This window comes from Onychomys torridus, chromosome 3 (genome assembly GCF_903995425.1).
Source record: "Onychomys torridus chromosome 3, mOncTor1.1, whole genome shotgun sequence".
Classification (NCBI taxonomy): Eukaryota; Metazoa; Chordata; class Mammalia; order Rodentia; family Cricetidae; genus Onychomys; species Onychomys torridus.
Genome location: NC_050445.1, coordinates 100,849,946 through 100,872,876, shown reverse-complemented (window position 1 = coordinate 100,872,876; position 22,931 = coordinate 100,849,946). Strand labels below are relative to the sequence as shown.

The following is a 22,931-nucleotide window of genomic DNA, read 5'->3' as shown; positions in this document are numbered from 1 at the left end:
CAGCATCACCACAACACTAATCAAATATAACTCTCTATGCACATAAGTTTCCTTCCATATAGATTTTTCATGACTCTGTTCTGTTTTCAATGATATGATTGAGCAAGAATACAACTGTTCTGGTTTAAGTACACATGTTCCAAAGAACATATGTAAACTTTATCCTCTGGATTATAGGCTTAGGAGGTGGTAGAACTGCTGTATGGTGGAACCAGGAAGAGGTCCTAGCTCTTTGAAACCATGGCTTTGAAGGGAGTTGTGGCAACCCAGGATTCCTTTCTCTGTTTCCTTGGCTACTTTCTTTGAACCATACTCTAAGCCTAACAGGGAACCAAAACAACAGTGATAATTAGTTTTTAAGTTGAATATTTAGAACTAGGATCCTAGTTCCATCTTTTTGTTTAATGAGCTTGTGCCAAGGAATTTTGTTATAATTACAGGAAGCAAATGCAATCAGATTAAGCATATCTGTTTACACATATCATTTCACCAGTTGACAAGACTCTTTATTGATGTTTAGAGTGCTGACTTCAGAAACAGATCAAAAGACAAGACTTTTACCACATGGAGCATCAATATTCCAGCACATAATTCTCTGTCTGCTTGGGGAAGGGCTCAGAAGGAACAAGACACTCAATGCAAAAAAACTTGGACTCACTATAAAGAGGAATATAAAGAAAAAAATAATCTAGATGACAGGTGTCACTCGTTGTTTAGAGAAACAGCAGTCAGAAAAGCTAGCCAATCTTGTGACAGCTCAATGATTTCTAGAACTTTCTATTACTTTGTAGAAGAATCACTTCTCAGGAATAGTGCTGTAGACAGTTCAGCCTTTCTTCTTTGTGATGTTTTCTTTTCTTACCAAACACCAGTAAATAAGGAATAGTCAATCTCTGTTGTGCATCAATTTCATAATAGAAACATCTAACATGATTCTTATACTCACCTGTAAATAAATATTTCGATATCAATAGCAAAAGCTTTCTAGAAAAGGTTCAAACTGCTGCAGCCTCCTCTGCCTTACACTGTTCTGCTGCATGGCAGGGCTACATGGCATATACATTACTGTTTCTAGACACTGAAATCCAATATACTGAGCTTTTGGGAAACTTCCATTTACACAATTCTGAACTGGGTCAATAGCCAAAATGAATCAATAATGTCAGATAATATCTTTCTGATGAGCTTTCTAAGTTCTAGCTCTTTTTAAAAAAGCTTAACAAGTGTAAATTCACAGAAACCTTACAAAGTTCCCATAAACGAGGTTTACTAATCTATGTTTCAAGGACAGAAGGTTTCATGTACCAGGGAAGTAGTCCAATGTCATGTTCAAGCCCTCAGATATAACAGGTGGCAGCTCTGGCATTTTAGAAGATGCTACATTTCAAGGTTCCATGATCTATATAGTTCATATCTATATGATATGATCAATCATATATATATATATATATATATGATCTCTCTCTATATATAAATGTATATATATGTATATATACACACACGTATATATATGTATATATATGTATATATATACATATATATATATATATATATACTTGAGAGGTGGTTTACCCACTTGCTGCTTTTGCAGAATACTAAGGTTCAATTCCCAGCCCCATCATGGTGGTATCTCTGAGGGGAAATCAGCATCCATGATTATTATAAACTTGAGACTAATACACTAACTGTTAAACTAATCAAAGTATCATGGAGGAGCAAATGGTGTCACCTATGAGGATGTCCTTCTAACCAGGAATAAATGTCATGGGAACAAAACAGCAAACTTTTATTTAAAAAAGTGACATATTCAGAGAGTGACTGACTTAGGAAACTCAAATTAATGTGACACTGCTGTTGTGCAGAAAAACTTTATTATTTTTACAAATAAGTCTTGGCCCTGGACAAGATAGGAATGAAGGGGAGGGGATGGGGGGAAGGTGGGGGCAGGGGTGGGAGGGGGAGGAGAGGGGAACCCATGCTGATGTGTAAAATTAAAATACAAATATAATTTAAACAGTTAAAAAATATTTTATACAAATATAAAGAACTACCCTAGTGAATTTAACATATTACCACACATTCAACACTCAGACTGTCCTAAACTTTTCAGTGTTACATGAAAAATGATCATGTGACCTAGCCTTGAATATTTTAAATTAGTGTTAGGAAAAGGTTTTTTTAAACTTTGTAATGATGCAGATTTGAGGTTTGATTGTTTTAGGTCAAAGTGGATCTTTCTCTAACTGTGGGTTCCCTTTACTATGAACAGGCAGCAGTCACTGAAGTCCTTTCATAATTTGTAGGCTGTTTCACCGAGGTGACTGAACAAATATGACTCCATACTTATTCAGATATAAACAGTTCAATACATCTGTTCTCCATACATTCAGAAAGTAGTCAACAAATTTCTTTAATTCACTACTCCTGTTCTTACTGTGATGACTGATACTCCAGTCTATGAAAAGACCTGGGATTACTTCCCTCAAAACAGAGAAACTGCCCCACACTGTAAGCATAATATCTACCTAGAACCTTTGATTATATACGTTCCAATTGTATGCTAAGAGCCTGAGGGAAGAAGAGACTCTAAAAAATCCCAACAGACTCTTAAGAAGAGCATGATGAAGATCAGGAAAACAGTACAAGATACTACATTTCAATGCTATGCCCATTTCAGTTGTATATGCAAACCCTGTGGCCAACTGTTATATTAATCAGATGAATTTTCACATTGACGCAGAAGTGCAGGTCTGCTTAAGAAGAGCGAAGGTGGCCAGCTGGAAATGGAACCAAGGAGTTGGCACCTGCTACTGCCTAGGATTTTGTGCTTTTGTCTTTTTGACTGCTTTCCAATCTCTTACAAGTGTACATGCCAACCAAGCAGGCTGTCAAATGCCACCTTGCCAATTCATAAGGACTAAAAGGATTTCTTCAGAGAGAGTCCAAATATGTAACCCACATCCCTGCCTAGCTCACATTTGGGATATGACTCTTATAATCCAATTTGTATTATTAGATTATTGCTCAATGCAATTCACTGTGGCTTGAGGATTTCTGGTTTTTTTAAAACATTATATTGTAAATTTAGGGTATGGAGGGTTGCCACAAAGAGATAGAGGTTTTAAAAGATGAACTGAATAGTGTGGAGGGAAAGTAGAATTTTTCTGGTCTGCAATGGGGTCTCTGTATTATTACAGATAATGCAGCATTAAAATGGTACAGGACCAATTTTTCTTCCTAAATTATTTCTAGGAATAATAAAATTAAGTACAAAGAGTGTTTACCAGTAAATCTCTGTTTTACAGATTTCTTTAAAAAACAGTCACCTGCCTTGATTTCTAGGATGAAGACACCAAGCACAGAAACTCTTTTAGTTTCAACACTGGTAGTGATTCCAGGCAGTAGGAATATTTTATTAAAGCATCCACAAGAGAAAACATCAGTGACAAAATGCTGTTCACATAGCCATGAAATGATTCAGACTCCTTGGCCACATGCCCTAGCTTCTTACCATGTGGAGATACACTGAGATGAATGTGTATAAAAGGAAGGAAATTATCTCTTAAGACTTGGTAGTTTTTATTCTATTCAATTACTCTACCTACCATCTAGAGAATGATAAGATAAGTCATCAGTCCTTGATTTCAAAGCTTACTTGTGCTTTGTAGATACAGTAAAGATAGTTTATTGTATATCTTAAGTAGGTTGTCTAAGACCATACCTTGTGTCCTTCTTTCCCAAGACACAATACAGGAATAGAAAGTGGGAGTTTTCAACCACCCTTATTAATAAGATATATGGTCATAGTTCTATTCATTTTATTATAAACTAGATGAACTAAATAATATCACCAACTCCTTCCTCCACACAAAAGTTATGAGCATATTAGACAATGAATGGGAAGGTATTAGGGGTGTTTCAAACATCGATAGAAACTAAGAGAAGCAGTTAATTCATAGGGCCCTGGGTAATCCTCAATATAATCACCAGATATTTTCAGAGTTGACATCACTGTTATTTTACTCAGCACTACAAGGTGTGGTATCTGCTCTAGACATGCAAAAATATCTACTGGCTACTGCATCAGTTAGGATTTGTTGCTGTGATAAATCATCATGACCAAAAGCAACTTCAGGGAAAAAAAGTTTATTTGGGTTTATTGTTCCAGACTGAGTGCTCATAATGGCAGAGGAGGCATGCCAGTAGGTAGTTGAAGCAGCGATCTAAAAGACCACATCTTAATTCCACTAAAAATACAGAGACAGAAAATGGGGAGTGGACTGAGACTATAAACTCTCAAAGCCCATGCCCAATGATAAATTTTCTCCAGTAATACTGCACATGCTAAAGATTCAATAATTTTCTCAAACAGTTCAAAAAATAGGGGACAGATGGTTTAAATATATGAGCCTATGTGGTTCATTTCTCATTCAAAAAATGACAAATACACCTTTAAAATATGTCTAGAACCTGACTGTACTTCACCATTTCCTTTACCATCATATTAGTCTGAGGTACCATCACCTCTCAGATTGAACTCATAACAACCTTTTCAGATATATCCAATTGGATTGCTTCAGCCTAGTCTACCTGCCAGTTCTGAAATACAAGGAAATCTTTAAAAATAATATCTCTTAATTTAATTACTTAGTTTTATCTAACTATTGAATTTAGAGCTGTAGAACCTTTTGCGTTCCCCATTATGCTCTTTATGTACAGGGAAACAGGAGCAAGTGAGAAAAATTGCACATAATATATGACAATTGTGAGATACATTGGTATGTGAAGGATAGAACACTGTACCATCTTATTCAAAGCTTCTAACACACTGACAACTCAAGCTTTAGAACAGATGTACTCTTGCTGTTGAACCTGTACTACTAGCTCACAGACACTATATCTTTGACAACATGGCGAGAAAGAGTTGCCACTTTTAGAGTTGGAAATTTTATCCCTTAACACACTAACCTAAAGGATGATATATCATTTAGTTGCCCTGTTTCTGCTGCATTTTCTGAATATTCTTAATTTATTTGGAATCTTGGATTTTGAATCATTTGATTAGTTTCTTCCTCCAACTTTCTGGTAATCCTGCCTGTCAATATTATTCCAATCCCCTTCCCATCACAAAGTTCTTCTGATTGACCTATAAACATGCTCATTCCATTTCACAATTCTCATTCCATTTCAACTGTAGCTCAACCATGGAATACCATGCTGGTTTTGTATGCACTCATTTAAAAGTAGTTACAGAGTATGTAATATATGACAGGCTAATTTCAAAAAGCTTAGTAAAATAATAATGTACATTTAACTGTGAGATCCCTGATCATTGTGTTTGTAGGAAATATACAAGTAAATATGCAAGGTCATTTTCTGAGAAAGAAAATTCTGTAAACAAAATCAGCATGATGAAAATAATACATAATGACCCTTTCTAAGGGAGTAGGGGCTGACAGCTTCTTCAGATGTGCCAGAGAAATCTGTATAATCAAGCCAGGAAAGATGGAAAACCATATACAGGAACAAAACAATAGAAGATTCCAGGTAGGAGGACCATCTGGCCTCCAGGTCCACAATTGAGAATGGGCACTGAGTCCTGGAGCACAGGTAAACATCCCAGCATCAGACAGTAAATATCAAGGTGATGAGGATGGAGCTCAGCTTGAAACTCAGGTTCATCAGGTTACAAATATGTGCTGTCTTTCAGTTGGGGCAAAAACACTTGACTAGAGGTTTCTATAGGAAGCTCTTTGCTAACACACTGTTCAATCCTTGAAAGCATCCATTATCCTTGATGTTGTAAATTCCAGGAATTAGATATGAATTTGGTAAAAGACAGTGAAAAGTATTTTAATGAAAACTCTGAAGTTCAGAAGATGTGTTCTATCTCAGTGGACACTCTACTTCTCACACTCTGGGATTAGGTTGTAGGAATACAACACAGAATTTGGTATATGTAATTGCCTCTGTTCATATATGCAAAATTCTTAGAGGTCATCAAATGGTATTGTTTAGGTTGTCAATAGTACTAGCCAGTCATGTTAACCTTCAAATTTTTCATAAATTCATTTATTTTCTAAACAACTAGAGAATTAACATAATTCTCTTTAATTAAACACTCTTCAAATAAGTATATTTCAAGGGATAGTACAGTATGAAATGTCTGTACATTCATCTATATACATATTTATAGATATAGGTAAATGTTAAAACAATAAATATAAGTTTATATAATACTTCTAAATATCTGTGTAATGACAAATGGAATGTACTATATATACTTATATTTTGTAAATATAAAAAGGCACATATTTTGTTTTTTCTTGATAATTTCATATAAGTATACAATAAAATGTGATATCCATCTTCCATTTAACTCCTCTAACTTTCCCTATATCCCACCAAAATATCTCTCTCCAAATTTTATACATTTTTAATAGAAGGTAGGCAGAAATTCTATGAAATATTATCTTCTGGTTATTATGTGGATATCACATTACTAACTCAAAGCAGCTGTGGTTGCCAACACCTTAGTGTACCCTTAAAATCACTTTGATAATGTAAGTATCAGCATTTCAGAAATATTCATCTAATAATTTTGTCTGCTTTATTCAAAATAATACTGAGTCTGTCAGCTCATCAAGGTGGTGCAAGGACAGCACTTGCCATTGTTGTGGACACACACACACACACACACACACAGAGTTTGGGGGCACATTCAGAAAGAAATAAATCTGGCAGCAGTTCTCAATAAGTTATAGAGCAGTCTTCTTTTCATAGGTTAAATAGCATCTCCAAGGTTCAATGTGAGTGAGTGGCAGGCTGAAGCTGAATCGTGGGTGAAGGGATTCTGCTTGGTGAGTGAAGGATGGAGCACTTTCCCATCTAGCGGCCTTACTTTCAATGAGCACCTTGGGGACCTGTCTCTTTCCTGCTGGAAGTGGCAGCACAGTAACAAAGTTGAGGGGAGAAATTTATCACTGGAATGTTCCTCCAGTGACTCTGTAGCCTTGGTTCAAATACTTTGATGATGTCTTTCATGGCAGAAAGCAGGCTATGATTAATACCAATGTCACAGAGTAACATCCCTAATGCAGGGCAGGTGATAAATATGAGAGAGCTTGAGTTCTGCTTTTATTTTATGTTCTTTATCAAATCTCAGCCTCACAGAGCTTTAACTTATGTTGGGGAGGAAGAATACCCACAAAAAGACTAAGGTGCCTATAAAGCATCAATGGTTCATTACACCTACCCCAAGTATATTCACCTGCATCTTCAACTGCAATCTCTTCCTAGAATTATAAATAATGCACATCAATGCAGATATGGCAAGGTGGGGGGAGGGCTAGTCAGCCTTTTCTTTAGCTATAGAATAACACATATACTGTAAAGTAGAATAAATTACTCATGGTGAATTTTTCATTATGAATATTCTAAAAATGTCAGGGCTGAACAATCTTTGAGTTTAAATAAGGTTTACTGAAGATTAAAGTGCAAAAATGTGCATGAGAAATCAAGAGGTCCAAAAGCCATTCCAGTAGAGAAAGACTTTGTAACAAAGGGGCAATATACCATGTAGAAGCAATGCAGAAAGAAAATCCTGTGCTTTGGTGATACAGCAATTCAAATATTTAAGTATAAAAATTAACACATAGGAATGTTAATCTGAGATAACATTCATTTTCTTCTAGTAGACTGGTCTTAATTTATGTATCATTGAATTATACTCAAAGTGAAGCAAAAGATCCAGAGTATTGCGTGTTTGCTTCTCTACCTCTATTTCTCTCTGTCTCTGTCCTCTATTGCTTTCTCTCTCTCTTCCTCCACCTCCATGTATATGCAGGCATCTTTAAAAGAGACACTGCCATGGAACTAGTAATTATGGTAGAGAGCGATGTGGATGCTTTTGAGAAATTATACTGGTGAGGGAGTCATGTTCATAGGAATTGGGAGAAGCATTTCTGGGGAAAGGAATGGTGAGAAAAAGCTGAAAAGTGAATATAAAAATGGAGATTTTTTACTTTAGGAGAGAGGGACAGAAGAAAGGAGGGGAAGGATGGGAAGAAAGGGAGAAAGAGGAATGGAACAAGGGAAAGGGAGGGAGAGAGGAAGAAAAGGATGGGAAAAGGGAGAAAGTGATGAAGAGGGAAGAGGGAGGGAAGAATAGAAAGAAAGGAAAAGAATGGAGGGAAAGAGAGAGGGGGAAGGGAGAATGGAAAGAGGCAGGGAGGGAAGGGGAAAGAGGAAGAAAGGGAGAAATGGGGAGATAGGAAAAGAAGGAGGGATAGAAAGAGAGATGGAGAGGGATGGAAAGAGGGAGACAGAGACATCATGCAGAATTTTCACAACCTCTGGTAAATCCAAAAGGGTCCAAATTCTGACACCTTGAAGTGACTTTCTTAGCATGTGCATAATGACATGCATATAGAATTGAAAAGAAAATAGACTTCCTCTTTGTAGTAACCAAAATACCTGCAAAGATTTTCAATACTAAATGTCCAAAGTCTGTTTCAAATGTTGTAGGTTACTGGAGTACATGTGTTGTAGAAAGCCAGCCAGATGAGAACAGCAGCAGAGAGGGTATTTGGAAGTATATACAGTCACACAGGGAGATAAGGACCTGTTGGGAGAACTGGACTATGTATGTCTGGGTCTGTAGGTCTATGGATACAGTGATAAATTTGTGCTTTGATGATGATGGTACTATAGCATTCAAATTGAACATAAAATACTCATTAAGTTCTATGCATTTTTCTGAACACTATACATGGGCTAAATGCATACCATTGATAATAAACTGAAAACTACACAGAGTATATTATTTTATAAGCATGAAAGGAAGTCAGTAACTTAATATTTTCCAAGTCCTATCTGCAAGGCTTTTTGTAGAAAACCATCTAAGTGTGTACTAGAAACCATGACTTCTTCTAGGCTAGAGAACAGTGTGCCATCTCTGAAGAGCACCAGGAAATATCAGGATAAAACTGAAATGCCTTCTCCCAAGCACTGAGGATGTAGCTTTGAAAGAGAGCACTTGCCTAGCATGTACAGTGCCCTGGGTTCCATCCCCTGAACTGTAAGGAAACAAAGCAAAACACTGTCTATGAAGCATTCTATGGAGGGATAAAGGAATATCCCAAGGAAGGAGTTCCATGGAGTTACAGTACCCCACAGCAAGTCTCATGTTAACAAAAGTGGGTGACAAGTTAAGAGATAGGCAATTTTTCCACTTTTCATTTCTTTCTTTCTCCATCTGACTCTCTGGAAACTATCCCCTATGACTACATTGCCAACTTCCTACCTACTTTGTTGTTTTTCTCTCAAACCACAGGTAACCCCACATCCCAGACATCAGATCTAATCTCTTCAATTGCTCATGGTGGCTTGCTTGATCCTTGACCCCAGGGATAAAGCCAGGACCTTGAGCATTAAAGCAAACTCTCTATGTCTTTTAATCACAAACAAATGTTAGAAATATCTTTAACTTTGAGCCTATTAAAGGGAAAACACTACAACCCCTTTCAGTTATGTGGCACCATGTATGGTTTAAAAGAACATCACAGTAACTGCTGCCGACATAGCTGGTAAGGTCTCAAAATGACATTAGCTCAAGGGTGACAAAAATGTGGCTCCTCTTCAGTATCACCGCTGAACTTCCAAGTAAGCTTCCTGCTATGACACTGTATGACAAGGAGGCTATTGTTTAGCTCTCAAAATAGTGTTTAGGTTTTTCTCTTTGGTTTACTATTGTTCAGCTGATGCTGTCACCTTTAGTTACTCTGGATGTCACAGAACTAATTTCAGATGTTCATTTTCACACTCCCAAGAATTAGGGAGTCTTTTTACTTTGGCACGGTGACCCGTTTTCTCAGGAAAGTTGACTTTAACATTGCTGTCAATATTTCCAGAAGTCATAGTTAATGTGACAGAATGCATATGTAGGTATGGCTCTTGCTGTTTTTTCTCACTTGAGACTTTAGATGAGTGCTTCTTTATTAACAGGATACATTCTTAAACAAACTAAACACACAGCCCCCAACCCCTGAAAACTAAGTAGTGAGAGAAATGGCCCATGTATATCACAATGCTGCCTTTGAAGATTGAAGCAAAAGTAGTGTACCATCATATACACATGTTTATTTTGCTAGCTTGATCCTTACAAAATCAGCATATTATATGGTATTGGGCAGCTACAAATTCGCCAAACTGAAGCTCAAATTCTAATTCTTGACCCCAATGGTACATCTTCTATGGTACAGATCATAATATGCTGCTACACATGGTATATAGCTAATTTAATCTGGCAAATAGGTTTGTCCCCTAAAATATCAGAAAAAAAATAAAAACATTATAAAGTTTGTTTCCACATATCAGGAACTACATTGTACCACTATGCATTAGCACTGCCCCTGGTGTGTGGAGGTCAGACAGCAACTTATAATATAGTCAGGCCTTTCCATCCACCTTTACTTGGCTCTTAGGTCTCCAACTCAGGTCACCAGGTTTGAACCACACATTTCTTTACCTGTATGAGCCATCTGATAGCCCCCTGATGACATATGAATGATACATACTGGCCAAGTAGTGGCTAAATTCCATGTATATCTTTGCATGGCAGGGCATACCACACAGTAGGAAAAGCACAGATATTTAATCCTGATAATTTTATCAGTGTACTTGGGGGTTTTATAGCCTGGAGTCTGTGGAGATGCACTCCTCAGTGCAAAAGAAAAGTGTCCACTGTGCCTCTACACTCAGACTAAAGCATAGCTACTCATGACTCAGCACTCCCCTCTTCTCAAGGACTGTTTTTGGCTCAGACATTATTTACAGCCCATCTTTATACAAAGCCTACAGCTCATTGACAACGGACCATTCCTCCTGGTTTTGTAGGTACTGAGTCTCTGAAATGATTCCTGCCCCATCCATTTCCATAAAAGTTCTGCTTTGTTCATTCTTTTTGTTCAGATGATGTTTCCCTTCATAAAACATGCATGGAAACCTGTGACTGAGATTCTGCTTCTGAAGGATTCTGTAAGAAATGGAGACCCCTAAAAAGGGGTGCCTTTTTGACAATCAGTCACCTCACCATGCTGTATTGCTTTATGGTTTTTTTAAAGATGAAGTTTGTAGACTAAACCTCCTCTCTCCTAATTATACTGTAGGCAGTAGTAATGAAAACAGTGTTAGGGCTGGGCGTTGGTGGTGCACGCCTTTAATCCCAGCATTTGGGAGGCAGAGGCAGGAGGATCTCTGTGATTTCGAGGCCAGCCTGGTCTACAAAGCGAGTTCCAGGAAAAGCGCAAAGCTACACAGAGTATCCCTGTCTCAAAACAAAACAAAACAAAAAAAAAAAAAAAAAAAAAAAAAGAAAGAAAACAGTGTTAGGAACCAGGTAGATTCTATGATAAATCCTGGTTTAAGTAGATACCAACTTATGTAAATTGAATCTAAACATTTACTTTTTTAATCTATGAAGTGGTACAAAATAATTCCTGCTTCTGACATGTACTATATAATTCCTGTCATGTGTCTAACAGAAGCTCACTTCTAACTACCCCACTGGAAACAGCAATTCTCTAATTCCTCTATCGGTAAGGAAGGAAGGAGAACATTGTGCACAGTCCCTATATGAAATATTAACACAGCTGCTTCAAAGAACCCCTTCCATTTACTATTGACTATTTCTGAATATGTTTAGGCTTTTCTTGAAGTCATGTAATAATTTGCTAGAAGTCATTCACATTGACACTGCCATATGGGGTCTGGATGTAACTGAGCCACAGCACAGGATGCCAGCACCTATAAGGATGATACTGGTACCTGAATTAATTAATGCAAAACAAGAGCACCTCTGGAAACCATGTAACCCAAAGTGAGTCCCAAGCATGCTGTGCTTCATGTGGCTTTTATGATTTTTCCTTGTCAGTTTTAGTTCTATAGATAAGACATAACTTTTAAATTTAATTTTTAAAAATTTGAATAGATTATTTCTCCAAATGTCAGTGTCAACATGATGGGCTTTGGCAAACTCGTATTTGCTTTAGAAGTGTAACTGTTGGAAGCCTAGGAATGTTAAACCATACCTGGGAATAGATAATGGGGAATTTGGTTCTACTCTGATTTGTTGTATAAGAACTGAAAAAATAAACAACAGAGATTATAAATAATTAAGGGATTATCTGTTTCCTAAGGAGAAAAATTATGTGATTAATTATTTGGGAGGACTGGTCACAGGATGATTTTGAAAGCTTTCAAACTTATAAAGTAACTGAACTTTTCAGTGAATGTATATTATTAAGAGTACATAACAGACAAGAGACTATCAAATATGTGTAGAATTATACACAGAGAACTAATCTACGTTATTATATAAAGGTTATTAGTATTACCATTAGAAGAATTCTTATGAACACGTTAAAAAATTTTATCTATCTGAGTGCTCTCATACATGTATGTATGTATATCATGTGTCAGCCTGATGCCCATGGAGCCAGAAAGGGGTATTGGATGCCCTTGAACTAAAGTTACAGGTTATTGTGAGACACCATGGGAGTGCTAGGAACTGAACCCGAGTCATCTGCAAGAACAGGAAGAGCTCTTAACTGCTGAGCCAGCATGTCAGCCCTGGACTTCTAAAACATTGTGTCAACCGTGATCTTAACTCATCCTTTCCTTGCTTGCCTTTTTTAGCTCCACCTTTCTACATAATTCTGATTTCTCATTGCCTTCCATGTGTTCTTACTATTTTCCTTCATGTTTGTACTAAAAGCTCACAGAGAGGCCTCTACCAAGAAGATGTAGAAAAGCACTTGTATACAATTGTCATATGGTCCATTTATTGGAAAACGTGAGAGAATGTGAATTTAACCAGTAAAACCTGCTTTTCTCCAAAAAGAATAATATGAAAATAACTGTAATATTTATGCATTGATATTATCTTTTGGCTTGAAATGGGATGTGTCAGGAGGAATATTTGCAGACTCTTCATAAGCTAACAAATTATGATTTATCAAAGGATAAATGCATTGTAGAGTGTTGCCCAATGGAATAAATAACTCTAATATACAAGAGTGAGACTTGGTTCCTAAGTATAAGACTGAGTAAAAGAAATATCTTTTTTTTTTTTTTTTTACGTTTAGAAACATACATGATTGCATTCAACAAGATTCTATGGCATTAAAGAACATCAAAAGGCAAGACACAGGTGGTGTAAGATAAAGGTATAATTCCATATAGCATGGCACACAGGTAGGTGTTTATGATCTCATCATAAAAAGAGTAAGCAGGAGGTTCACATGAGTTTAAGGTCTGCCTGTGCTAAATATTTAATGAATTCTGGGATAGTCAGAGATACTTAGCATAACCCTGTCTCAAGAAACAAAATAAAACAAAAATGGTAGTATGAAAGTTCATAAGGGAGGTAGTATTAATTTTCTTAAAAATGGTAGGATTGGTACAAGGAGATAGAGTAAAGGTTTCCATGTGGTGTGATACAAATATATTATCTCAATTTATGTGGCAGCTACCTTAATATGTACATATGTTAAAAATATTGGGTATCATATTTAAGATGTGCATGCCTAATTTATTCAAATTACTACTCTGGTTTCATAGTACTCAGTAGTAAACAAAGCCAGCAGAATATAAAATATATGATCTGATGACCTGAATTCCATCCTTATGCTGTGCATGTTAGAATGAGAGAATGAATCCCATAGGGTGTCCTTTGGGCACCACACCTGATCTGTAGTGAGCCTGAAAAATACACATTTCTTCATTTATAAGGATTTTTTTCTCCCTTTTCCAAATGAGGAGAGATTAAGAAGCAATCAGTTTGTGTTAAAGAACATTAAAGAAGTCCTTTCAACTTCCCAAAGTTTATAAATGGCTTTTCTCCCTACCATCCACTTGGACAACTTAATGCTCCTTTAAATTCTCACATTTGCTTTACTTTTATACTTGTATTTGGCTTTAATAAACGTTAGTAATAACATCTTTTTGTTCAGCTTCAACTCAAAGAAATAATCCTCTTTTTCCTTATTTTTTAAATGTGAGGTGGGGTCTCATGTAGCTCAGTCTTACTGTGAACTCTTTGTGTAGTCAAGGATGACCTTAAACTCTTGACTCTATTTTCTCTATTTTTCATGTTCTGGGGTTTCAGGGATGAGCCACCAGACCCACTTCACTATGGTAAGAAACCAATCTACTCACTGATCTGTAATCCCAAGCCTTTTGGCTGCTCACAGGGAAGTTTGTCAGCTCTTAGATGGGCCCAGTGCTAGGAAAGTGGGGGATGTATTTTTACTTTCAGTAATTGTGGGTCTTTTTTTTTTTTTTTCAGGCAATGAACCAGCCAATACTCTGCTAAATAATTCTGCTGTTGTTTAGCTAATTGGATATAGTCTCCATCTGTCCTCTTAACTCTCTATACTTAGATCAGTGAAACTTCCAGACCTCATCAGAGAAGTTTCTCATTTCGATAGATGGTGTTGAAGGCACTCACAACAGTCAAAGCACAGAGCCTAAGTGTCAGAGGAATGATCAGCTACAAAAGGACATCTATATCACAACTCTCTCTGAGGCTCAGGGACCATCACAAAGGAGGAGCAGAAAGACCCTAAGAGCAAAGAGATCTGGGAGGACCAGAGTGAAGCAATGTCTTCTTATCAAGAATACCGAACTCATGACATCACAGCAGCTGTGTTTGCCTGCACAAATCAAGCCAGTCAAAAGTTGAGAACAAAGTGGGAAACAGTCCATAGGCCCTATCAATAAATAGGAGTGTTAGACATTTGGTTTGTGGGGAGAAGTCAGTTTTCTCTAAGGGTGTGCGGCCTGATAGATCTACTATACCCCAGGGGTTGGCCCGTCATCCATGATTATATGGTCAGAACCAATTGGAGTCAATGGATTATTAAACTTACTCTTTTAAAAGAGGACATAAAGTTAGGGGCGTGGGGAGATGGAGAGGCTCAGTGACGAGTTAAGGCAAAGAGTTGGGAGTGAGTATGTTCAAAACCCAGTGTACAGAATGCACAAAGAATTAATGAAATTGCAACTTAAAATCCATTGCTTTGTCTGCTAGAGATCACATGACTGATGTCTTGAGCAGAAGAGTTTAGGATGGTTTAGGTGATATTTGTACTAGGGATGGATGGCTGGAAAGCAAGGAATTTCAATACACAGAGATGTTTTTGTTTCCAGGACACCCTTATTCATTTTGGATACTTCTTCATTTTACCTTCAGTTTTTGTTATTGTTGCTGTTTTTATTGAGACTGTGTTTTACTCTGTAACTCAGTCTGGATTCACACTAGCTGTCCTCTTGCCTCAACCTTCCCAGCACTATAATCTGTTTCGGATTTTCAATTTCATGGCCCTCCATCCAACTACTTACTTTTCAAACTTCTGTAAGTTTGTCGCTTTTTCTACTAAACCTCTGTTTGAACAAAACCAAGACCAGTATTCTCATTTTTCCATTTAATGTAACACCTATGTTCATAGAACTTCACTGTTCTGTGATGTCTTTTTCCTTTTCTTCTTACTTTGAGAAAAATGCTTCTGTTTATATACAGTAGAAAATACTGGGACTTTCTCTCTTTCCACATATATACATACATACATACATACACACACACACACACACACACACACACATATATAATTATGTATATAGCATATATATATTATATATAACAAACATAAGTAAAATGTATGATAATAAATTAACCCTACTGTATAGTTCCTCTTGGGTTTTTCCAATCTCTGTACACACTGATAGGACTTCAGATGTAAAATCAGTCTAATGTTACAGTGAACAGTATCAATAGTTTTGTGCACTTTTAGGCAATTTTACATGTAAAGCAGCATATTTCTTGACTCACATGATAGTTTGTGATGATTTATCTTGCTTGTCAGTTTGACTGGTTCTGGAATCAGCTAAGAGATGGCTCAGATGGGTCTGTAAGGACATTTCCTGGGAGGATTAACTAAGGTTGAAGACTGTCTCTCCAAGCAGGTTATACCTTTCTGCTATAGCCCAGATAAGAGCAGATCCAAGGGGAAAGTTCTGGATTTTGTTCTATTCAGTCTACCTTTGTCCCTTGCTGGTGAATGCATCTACCCTGTTCAGTTCAGTTGTTCCTGGTGCTATTGACACCCTTCACTACCATCACAGTTCAGCTTCTTAGGTTTTCCGAGGCAAAATGAAAACTAGTGGCTTTCCAGAAATCTTCTAGGCATTCTTCATAAGATTGGGACTATTAAGGCATTCAGGTTGAACTGCTATTGGACTCTCAGCTTCTCTAGTGTGTACACAATCATTGCTCAACCAATCCAAAATTATCATTTAAGGTGAACTAATAAATCCTCTTTATGATACATATTCATTCCCTTGATGTTCTTTCTCTAGAGAGCCCTGACTAAATATACTCATCATTAAGGAATGGTATTAGACTAGTTTTCCTGCTAAAAGTTTTTTTTTTTTTCATTTTTATTCTTCTCTGTCATCTGTGATCATCATATTAAATGTGTGGCTGTTTCTGCCTTATTACATGCTATATCTCAATATTTATGTTCCTAGTTTATATACTTTTTGAGCCTATAACATCAATGTTTACAGAAGACTTTAATGAAAACAAGTGGCTATGTTAATGAACTTGCAGAATGTCATTGTTCTTCTATTAAATGAGGTTATAAGTCAATAACCAAACATATTGCTAAAATAAACAGCAGGGATCATTGCAGAATAGGAAACACAAGATTGTTAGAGCCAGAGATGGTGCATGATGACAAAGGAAACAGTGTCTGCTGCATACAAAAGAGCAGCTGTACATATGTGCTTACAGTGGTTGTGAGCATGCACAAGATCTCAGGGCAGACCAGACCCTAACAAGGAAGTAGAGTTAGGCACAAAGACCCACCAATAGCCAAGCAGCTATTGGCAACTGATAGCAGCTGTAAGAGGGAGAGTCAGTTTTCTTCAAGTGTGTAACCCCTAGTAGCTTAACCACACTCCAGTGGAAGTCCACACCTCTAAGTGCATGTGGACATCATAAGTTGATTAGACTCTATGGGTAGATGGGGGGACATTCACAAAGTTCAGTGAGTCAGGAAATGAAGTGGATCTGAAAGAATTAGGGAGAAGGTGGACAAATATGCTCAAAATACATTGTATGAAATTCTTCAAGTAAAGTAAAAAAACAAAACAAATCAAACACTGTGGTCTGTGATCCTCTCAATATGTTTGTGGTTGCTATTGCTTGTATCTTGTCTCATTGAGCAAAGGTCCAGGAAATCACACATGGATGAAGTCATCACAGTTAAACAAGAGACAAGACTTATTTTAGATTGTTATAGCTTCAAACTTTCTAGTTTTATAAAAAGCAAAAAAATCCACTGAATCTTGACTAAAAATCATGAAATCCTTTTTTTCCCCCAAAGAAGTTTTTTTTTTTTTTTTTTTCCTACATTGGGTCCTAAGGTTGGGTGGATTTGATTGGGTATGTATTTATTTGTATGTAGGCTTATTGTCTTTTCCTTCACACATCTCAGATGTAAAACTCACTGGAAAAAATATCACCACTTGTAGGAGCCATTAGAAGTTGACTTACTTCTCAGGGCTATTGTCTATGTTAGAAGCAAAAGCAACAATAATTTGGGAACCATTTTGGCTATTTTAAGAGGATGCCCAGGCCAGCCTGCCTTAGAGTAGCAGGGGAGTTTGGAGGTGAAGAGCTGAAGGCAGTGTGAACATACTTTTCTTAGACAAATTGTTGGTGTCAGAGAGAATTGTTGCACATCTTAGTTAATGGAGCCACATACATGTCAGCAAAATGAAGGCATGCGTGGGCTCTTCTGAAAACATAGAGAAACTGAATATTATAGGAATATCTTGGCTCAACAGCTAAAGGACTACTGCCAAATACTGGTGAAATTCTCTAGATTTGTCAGGAATGTTGGGCAGGTAGCCCAGCCATAGCTGATCCTTCCACCGCTCAGATTCTGTCACCATAAATAGAAAGGAAGAAAAATGGCATCCTTAGCTGAAACACACCAAGGCTTCTCTGTAAATGGAGAATAAATACAGAGGGACAACAGGGGATCAAAGCTGATGTCACAGAGGTAGGCTCATTGATCCAAAATAGGTTTTTATGTTGATGTATACATTATGCATGGCTGGAGAGATCATTCCATGAGGTGAGTAAAGAATTGGACATACAAGCACAAGGACCTGAGGTTAGATCTCTAATACCCAAGTGAAAGTCAGAGTGACAGAGGCATGTAGATTTAGTTCCAGCACATCATGGAGGAAGTAAGTTGATGCTTGAAGTTCTCTAGGTAATCATCCCAGCTGAAACCAAGAACTCCAGCTTTAACAAGAGTCTCTGTCTCAAGAAATAAGGTGGAGAAGTGATTGAAGAAGACATTCACATAAAAATGCATGCCCCCCCCCCCACACACACACACACACATGTCAGCCAAAGGTTTACTTCATATGTTGGCAAATAACATTAAAAACTGAACTGGAGAAACCTAGTACTATGGAAGTTCCTAGGAATCCACAAGGATGACCCCAGTTTAGACTATTAGCAATAGTAGAGAGGGTGCCTGAACTGGCTTACCCCAGTAATCTGATCAATGAATACCCTAACTGTCATTAGAGAGCCTTCATCCAGTAACCAATGGAAGCAGATGCAGAGATCCACAGACAAGCACCAGACCAATTTCCAGAAGTCCAGTCGAAGAAAGAGAAGAGGGATTCTATAAGCAAAGGACATCAAGATCATCATGGGGAAACATACAGAGACAACCAAGAAAAGCTAGTGAGAACTCATTAACTTTATACCAATAGCTATGGAGCCTCCATGGGACTAGACTAGGCCCTCCACATAAGTGAGACAGTTGTGTAGCTTGATTTGTTTAAGGGGCCCCTGGAAGTAGGATCAGGTTCCATCCCTGGTCCATGAGCTGGCTTTTTGAAGTCCAGTACCTATGGCAGGACACCTTGCATAGCCTTGATGCAGGGGGAGAGGCTTGGACCTGCCTCAACTGAATGTACCAAGCTCTGCTGACTCCCAATGAGAGGCCTTACCTTTTGGGAGGACAGAATGGTGGATAAGATGGGGGGAAAGCTGGGGCAGTGGAGAGGAGGGAAAAAAAGGGGATCTGTGGTTGGTATGTAAAATGAATAAAAAATTTCTTAATGGAAAAAAGAAAATATGAACCTAAAAGGTAAAGATGTAGCAGATTAATCCATTTCTTTGCAACCTAACATATAACCCAAAGATACAGGGATATACTATGAATGTTTGCAAGATATTCTTGCCCAATGTAATATGATATAGAGAATTAGCAAGCATGGGGCTAGTAGATGGGACAAAACAAACACATATAAGCTACTGGAGAATGGAATTCTTATTTGTGCTTATAAAATGTGTTCCATTTGTCTTCTGAATTTAGATCCTACATAACTTTACTCATATTCAGCAGTGTAGCTGAACCCATCTCCATCCCCCTTTCTTAGGAATGGTATTTTGAATGCATATCCTCAATGTTATTGTTCCATCTGTTGTGGAAGTGAAACAGTTTAGTACTTTTTTTGTGATAATACACAATGACAGTATCCCTCCATAGAGGCTGTGGCATTTTCCTCATGGCGCTGTGAAAAACTTCACAATTCTTTGTAATGAGGCATAGAGATTTGTAGAAATTACCACTGTTCTATCATGTTGGAATGTTATATTTAGCAACATTTCTTCTGCATTTTATTGTCTTGAGACATGATTTTTGCATGTGTATGTATGGTTAATGTGCATGTTTTAGGGCTTGTGTGTGTGTACACATGCATGTGTGGATGTGTGTAGAGTCCTGAAAATGATGTCAGGCACCTTTCTAGATTGTTCTCCATTTTTATTATTGAGTCAGGATCTCTCATTGACTCTTTAGTGTCTTGTCCTGCTGCTTCCAAGTTCTGGGATTATAGAATCTGGCTATGACTATCTATCTTTTATGGGGTTCTAGGGGTCAAAGCTCTGGTCATCACACTTGAGTGGCAAGTGTTTTAGTCATTGAGCAATCTCCCCAGCCCCTATAAGCTTTTATTTGATGTTTTCCTTTTGCTTTTAAGAAGTTCATAAAGCTTTTTTGGTCTGATATAATAAATTTATATATCTCATATGCATACAGAATAGCATTTTTTTTTCTTTCAAGTATTTTTAAAACCCCATTAGTAATTAGCATTTTGCTAAAATTTAATTCCCATATGGTTAGTGGCCATGAATTATAGTCACCATATCTATGTGACACCTAGGGCTTAGGAAGAGGGGACTCAGACCTGACACCCCATTGACTGTTCCACAAAGTCACCTAGGTGAGCATTTTATCTCACTCTGTTCACAGCTGAGTCCATCCTCTGATGCCATTGTCACTTTTAACATATAGCACAATCTCCTTTCTAGACAGAACATTTTATGTTGTAACCCCAGTTTTCCTTTCAGCCATATTTTGTGTCAGACCCTTATGTGGTCTGTGATTCTTAATCCACAAAGGCAGATAATAATTTAAATTGTTGTTAATTTCTCATGATTCCCAGGGAAAGAGCTACACATAGAGTTCCAAAGGGACCTATCAGATAATACTAGTACCCTATGCAGTGCTGGAGATCATGTACATGTAAGTTTTTCTCACATATGAAGGACTGAATTTCATCACAGTGGGGAAGGCATGGTAGTAGAAACATGGTGACAATATATCCACAGTTAGGAAGCAAAGAAAGACAAATGCTGTTGCTCAGCTTGCTTTCTCCTTTTTGATGAACTTTGGATCCCCAGCTATAGGGTAGATTGAACTACCCACATTCAGCATGGATTTTTCCACCCTTTATTCAAAACCATAAAATCCCTGAAAGACATACACAGAGGGGTGTTTCCACTGTGATTCCAAATCCATGCAAGCTGACAGTCAAGACCAACCATCACAGCAAGGCTTTGTCAAGTGTGATAACAGCAAAAGACAGTGCATAGTTTGTGTCTTTAATGTCCTCTCCCATCTAAGCCTCCTTTCTATTGCCATCCTAAGGCATTATGACCAAGGCAACTTACAGAAAGAGTTTATTTGAGGCTTACAATTTCAGAGGGTAAGTCCAATACCACCATGTTGGGAAGCATGGCAGCAGGCAGGCAGGCATGGTGCTGGAGCAGTAGCTGAGAGCTTACATCTTGATCCATAAGTAGGAGGTAGAGGGGTAACCAGGAAAGGCCTGAGCTCTTGAAACTTCAAAGCCTACCATTAGTGACAAACTGTCTCCCATGAGGCCATACCTCCTAAACATTTCCACCATCTGAGGACCAAGTATTCAAATGAGCCCTGGAGAAGCATTTTCATTCAAACAACCCAAACCCCAAGGATCTAGATAGTGAAGCTTTTGACTTCAGGGGTGATGTTCTTAAAAAGTGACCAAAAAGAAAAAGTCAATAAGTAATGCACATTGGGAAGACTGAAGGTCACTAAAAGTATGCCCATAAAGAAAACTTCAGGATACAAGGAATCTCTGTCTTTCATTTTCCTAACAGCAAGTGTTATTTACCCCATACTTCCACCATAATGTTCTCATCTCAAATCAAGAACAAAGGAAATAATCAAACCCTGACTGAAACCTCTAAACCCACAAAATGTAATAAACCCACTCCCTTTATGTTACCACAGGTATTTCTTACAGTGAAGCAGAAGAAATGAGTGCAGAGAGCTTCCATGCCAAATTAATATTCAAGGCAATACCTAAGGATCAACAGAAGTTAGTCAACCAAATAGTATGATCATGACTAGACTCCAGGGGAGCAGAGAGTCTTCCTAAACAGGAAAATGTTGAGCAGAATGTGATGAGTTCAATAAGGTGGGGGTGTAGAATTACTTCAGGAGTCATTAGGCAACTGCCTCACTGTGTTTGTCCCTTTGTTCTTTAGTCCACATCCCTCACTCCTCACTGTCCACCTAGTTAGCTCTCAGCCATCAGTTACTTCATAAACTCCCATAAGAAGTCCTCTCAAGCACTGTGTCATACCTACAGGATAACATCTTCTCTACCTGCTTTACTTGCTGCCCCAGAGCACAGACCAGTTTCCATAGTCTTGCTCTCATTAGCTTCTTTCTGACTGTTTCATCCAAATCTGGATGCTTTGAGAGACAGGATATGAGTTCCCCCATATTCTGTTTATTTGACCTGTAGCACAGAACAAATGCACACATTTTTAAGTGAAGAGGAGTAGAGACCATTAAGAATCCCATCCGTTATTATTGCAGTATATCTGTAAATTCAGTGGCCTGTTTTGTAAGATTGGCGATTGGATCTGGGCATGTTTTAGGGGAATAAATTAACTCAAAGCCTCCCAAGGAAAACACAGAAGTGACTCAGGGAATTGTTATCTCCCTCAGATAACATAGAAAAAGACCAGTGACAGATAGAGGCACAACCTGATTTGTTTCAGAAAATCTACACAGACCCTGTAGTCTTCTGGAGAGAATAATTAATTATATTGGAACAGAAAGAAAATAGAAAGAAGTGCAAATATGTGGTTCCCTTGGTAAGAAGATGGGGTTCAGTGTGATGTGCAAAGCACACTTGAGGAAATCTTTGGAGACATGATTCAACAAAAAGGAAACAGAAAGCAGGTTATCAGCAGAGGAGTTTGTTTTTCTTCACATAGTGTTTCCATTTAGACAGAACCTTTCTTTGCACATTAAAGAAAGAATTAATTGAAACCAATAAATTCAGTTAGAGTATGGGAACAGCAAGTAATATCACTTCCTATTAATGTCTGCCCCCAAAGTCTTTTTAATAGCAAAGAAGGAAAAATAAAAAAGGGAGGTGGCAGAAATGTAAGAAAGCAAGGGAATGCTGAGAAAGGGAGGCAATGTCAGTATCTGCAA

At 37.7% G+C, this 22,931-nt stretch overlaps 1 protein-coding gene across 1 annotated transcript in view; it reads right to left on the bottom strand.

Annotated features, from left to right (window-relative positions):
- Grm7 (glutamate metabotropic receptor 7) overlaps positions 1-22,931 on the bottom strand; it is a 918,190-nt gene that overhangs the window by 423,789 nt on the left and 471,470 nt on the right. The gene's annotated exons all lie outside the window — the stretch shown is intronic.